This window comes from Myotis yumanensis, unplaced genomic scaffold (assembly GCF_028538775.1).
Source record: "Myotis yumanensis isolate MYYU_CA2020_CCGP unplaced genomic scaffold, mMyoYum1.0.hap1 SCAF_15, whole genome shotgun sequence".
In the NCBI taxonomy this organism is placed as follows: domain Eukaryota; kingdom Metazoa; phylum Chordata; class Mammalia; order Chiroptera; family Vespertilionidae; genus Myotis; species Myotis yumanensis.
This window is the reverse complement of record NW_027223766.1, coordinates 30,518,733-30,523,846: the sequence shown is the minus strand read 5'-3', so window position 1 is coordinate 30,523,846 and position 5,114 is coordinate 30,518,733.

Below are 5,114 nucleotides of genomic sequence, written 5' to 3'. Positions count from 1 at the left end.
GAAAATAATACAATAATTAATGAATAAAATATAAGAATAAACTCGGTTTCCTGTACTCACAACTGTAAACCTACTTCTGGCTCACTCTGAATATAGAACACACACACACACACACACACACACACAGTGGTGTTCAGGACAAGTCTCCCCAAGGTGCCACTTTGACTTTCAGATTATTTTGAGCTTAAAACAATCAAGGCTCAGAAGACTCAAGAAGAAACTCTGGCCTTCCCTTACTGCCTAAAAGAATTTAAGGTAAAGGAACTGCTCCAGGATGGGAGGTATCATCAGAGATAACTACAGGTTAAGCTGAAGTCGGTATGGTAGACAGGGAGGAACCCAGCAAAGCGCATTTGATCAAGACCCTCCCTGTGTCCCATTGTTTCAAGATGACCCAGCAAACTTTTTTTTTTTACCTGAACATTAACTCTTTCTCAGCCCCTTGTAATCTGCCTTACTTCACTTTGAAGTCCTAAACCCCTACCTCCCCATCCCAGGTCTGGAATGTCATATATATCTCATTTTGCCCTGCTATCTTTGGAATTTTCATGTGTACATGAATTCCCCAGGTGCACATATTAAAACCTGCTTTTCTCCTGTTAATCTGCCTTATATCACTTTTATAATTCTACCAGCCAGAAGAACCAAGAGGGAATGGAGAAATTTCCCCAGCCCCCACAGTCTACATCAGTCTCTGTCTCTGCTTCCCGGCACGGAGCTCCTGAAACTCTTGTCATTTCCTGAGTGATAAAAACACTAGGAGTGTCTTTTGTTCTACTGTTTGATCCTGGTTTCTGATACAGATCCTAAATCCTGTGGAATTTCTTGGGTGATAGGAGCGTCTTTTGTTCTAATGCGGCAATGCTTGGTGGGCCCCTGGATGGGGCTAGCCAGCAGAAAGAGCTAGCCATGATTAGACACTTGAAGTTTCGGTCTCACCCCCTACTGTCTAGGTAGGAGGGACTTGACTGGGAATTGAGTGAATGATTAATCATGCCTATGTGATGAAGCCTCCAAAAGAATATCCCCCAAGTATGGGCTTTGAAGAACTTCCAGGTTGGAGAACACATCCACACACCAGGAGCTGACACATCAAACTCTAGGAGGACAGAGTTCCTGGGCTCAGGCACCTTCCGGACCTTGCCCTCTGTATCTCTTTATCTGGCTGTTCATCTGTATCATTTATCATATCCGTTTATAATAAGCCAGAAAACATAAGTAAATATTTCTCTGAGCTCCATGAGCTGCTCTAGAAAATTAACTGAACCCAAGAAGGAGATTGAGGGAACCTCCAATCTGCAGCCAGTTGGTCAGATGAACAGGTAACAACCTGGACTTGAGTCTCATGGGACTGACCCCTTGGCCAGTGGAATCTGACACTATCTTCAGGTAGACAGTGTCAGAATTGAGTTGAATTGTAGGACACCCAGCTGGTATCAGATAATTACTTGGTGTGAAAAAATCAACAACACACCCTACACATCTTGTTTCAGAAGTGTTGTGAGTAGTGTGAAAAAAAAAACAACCCCACAGTAGGAACAGTGAGTTTTTCTGACTCAACAATGAAAATACAAGTGACAAAAGAAAAAATAGATCACACCAAAATGTAAAACTTTTGTGCTACAAATGATACTACCAAGTAAATGAGAAGGCAGAATGAGAGAAAGTATTTGCAGATCGTATATCTGATAAGGCACTTGTATTCAAGATATATAAACAACTCTTACAGATCAATGAAAAGACAACCAAATTTAAAAAGGGCCTAGCCCAGCAAACAGATCTTGAATGTAGACTTTATAATCAGTTTCCTTAGGGTAGGTTTCTAAAATATATATTTGAACATTGTATTGCTTTAGCTTGAGCATATTGGAGACCACTGGAAATTTGGATGGGAATGTAATTACCTGAGTTGAACCTTAATCAAAAGGGATGCTGGTCTAACTAGAAGGTACTATTGAATTTTTATTAAGTGCTGCTTCTAGGAATCAGCCTTTTGATTCCTCCCATAAGACAGGAAGGATGCTTTTCAATCAGCCCTCTTTTCCTGTTGGCCAAATGGTGCAGCGTTGACTCATGGCTAAGAGAGCAACTTCCTGAGTCAACAATACCATTCCTGTGATGCCTGAATTCTCTTTTCTGTTTTTGCTTTCCGACCAAGTATTGATTGAGGCGGGGTCCTGTGTAGCTTACAAGACACTAGTATTGTCAGGGTGTGACGTTAAAGCTCTGTCTTTATGGAGCTGAAAGTGCAGGAGGGTAAGCTGGTGGATTAAGGAACAGAAGCAACTTGCCTTAAAGGGCCCAGAGGCTTAGCTCAAAACCTGTATGTCTAGAACCTTCATCTCAGTGACAAAATAAGTACTTGTCATTGTACATTACAAGGCTCTATATTTTAGACAAATAATCTTTTTTTAAGGTGATAAACTACTTCAAGATGTGTTTTTGACCACTATGTATATCCCAAATAGTGTGTGTGTATATATGTGTATATATATGTACATATATATGTATATATATATAATATATATAATTAAATACTGTCTGCTAGTAATTGTAATATTTTGAAATGTACAGTGGAAAGGGAAAATTATTCGGAGTCAGAAAAGCAGGGTTCAAATCCTGGTTCTGCCAGTTAGACCTTGGGCAAGTCATGTAATCCTCTCTGTTCTTTGGTGCCCTGCTCTGTCAATAGACTAATAATTTTACCTGTCTTGTAGGACTGAATGGAGGATTCATTGAACCAAGATTCACCAAAGTGCCTTCATAAAGTGAAAAGGGGCCTCACAGTTGTCTTTGTTTTGGGTGGACCTGTACATGTCTCCATGGAGACTGACATCTCTCTGTTTTTGTAGCTAGGCAGGGGTGAGTGTGAACACTCCGATCAGAGTTGCTGATTTGTTGGTCATTTGAGGGGCCTGTTGGTTGTTGGCAGATGGGAAGTGTTCAAAGCACCTTTCCCTGACTCATTTATAAGGAGGCTAGGAATTGGCAGGGGTAAGGATATCTGAATGGTCATTCATTCATTCATTCAAGAACTGCTAATTGAGAGCTATTCTGGTCTAGGTGCTTGGGATAAAGTGGTTTACTAGACTGATAAAAAGCTCTGTTCTCAGGAGCTTACATTCCACTGGGAGAGGATGTGATAATCACTAAAACAAATAAATACATAATTTCAGTGGCAGCTACTCACCCCGGCCACGTGCTCCCATCTGGTGTAACGACACTGTCGCATACACAAGTGTGAGGGTCTCAGGCTTCTCTCTTTCTCTGTTTCACAGGCCCAGAACTCAAGTTTTCACATGCTAGAACCTTTGCTGTCAACCTGGATCCCTGAATTCTGTGGGAGTCAGGTGTGGCAGGTAAGTAGGAATTAATGTTTTAGTATAGTAACCATTGACATTTCAGGTTTTATTTCTGATGACCACAGTATAACCTAAGCAAGGAGGACTAATGCAAGACTTAACAATCACATCTTGGCTCTGTATTTGCTATTTTTGTCCCCCATTTTCTCATCTGTAAAATGGGGGACTGCAGGGACTGATATTTTTGTCCGCCTTGCACCCATTCCGCCAGGGCAATGCTTCTCCTCCTCCTCTAATTCCAGGAGATTCTTGCTGGGCTGTCAATCCAGGGACTCACTTTCCCTTCCACAGGCCAGCCAGTTAGAGGGCCACATCCTCTGGACACACTGACTGGGCCACAGGGTGGGCAAGTGATCCAACAATGGCTAATTGGAGTCTACTTTTGGCTTGATGATGTAAGACAGGATCTGTGTGATGTCACCTTCTCCACCCATAGATGAAAGTAGATACTGAGTGGAAAGTGGATAGAGAGAGCCACAGTTCTATCTAGCCATGGGCTTTTCTATGCATCTTCCAATCTCTCTCTCTCTCTCTCTCTCTCTCTCTCTCTCTCTCTCTCTCAAGGTAGTTTGAGGTGGGCTTTTGTCACTTGCAACTGAAGGAGCCCTGATCAATAATACTACCTTGAGAGTTATGATAAGGGTTAAAACAAAACTGTATTAAAGTGCTTGCTACATTGCCAACACTCCAATCATGAGTGCTATTATGAGTTTGGTGGCTAAGGGGCTCCCACCATGAGCACATGATCTTGCTTATTTCTCGTTCTCAATCCTTTTGGTAACCGTACGATTTGATGAGCTCATAAACTGTGACCACATGCCTTTGGGCTCCGCAGCATTTCTTCCACCCGGTTGCACACAGTTGCTGTGCCCTTTGCTGTGCTTGAGGGACATCATGTAAAGCAGCCACTTGCAAAACTTGATTGCACCTGCCATGGGGACATTGTCAACTGCTCACTCAGGGGCCCACCTAGAAAGAAGCATTAAGAAATTTTGCTCAGACTTAAGTGGGGGAGGAAAACTTGACTTCCTCCAAAGTGATACTTCTGTAACTTCTTTACCCTCATCATCAGAGAAGACTGAACTCATTCATCCTCCCATGGGATGCAGGCATAGCCCTGAGCACAGTTAGCACAACTTCTGATTTATGTGAAAAAACTCACATGATTTTAGTATTCTTCTCCAGTAGACATCCATGTTTATTTTTATGGATGCTGTAAATCCTGTGGCAGATCACTTTGACTGCCTCCAAGGTTGACATGAAATTTATGGCTCCTCTTTAATAATGACAGCCAAAGTATAGAGGCTACAACCTACATCCTTGTCTTGATCTTCTAATTGCTCTACAATTTCTCTAATACTGATTTTAGTATATTTATGGCTTTCTATTTTATGGTATATTTTCTTGTGAATTGTCTCAACTACTTTGTGGAAATAAATAGGTTATGAATAAATAAAAGCATTCATAGAAACATTAAAAAATTGACAAGCTTGAAATGATACCATATGAAAGACACAGAATGTGTACTGGGTTTCCTACTAACAGACATCTCACCCTCAACCTCAGCTGCATTGAACAACAATTGAGCAAAGAGAAAGTGTTCACAATTTTAACAGAAATGGCACCAAAAAAAAGGCACAGCCGATATCTTATTATCCACAGAAAATCAAAAGTTCTAATTTAAAGGGAATACATTAACACTGATTTTGGAGGCTAGATGTTGGATCAGCACTTGAAAGAATGGGTCCTTTT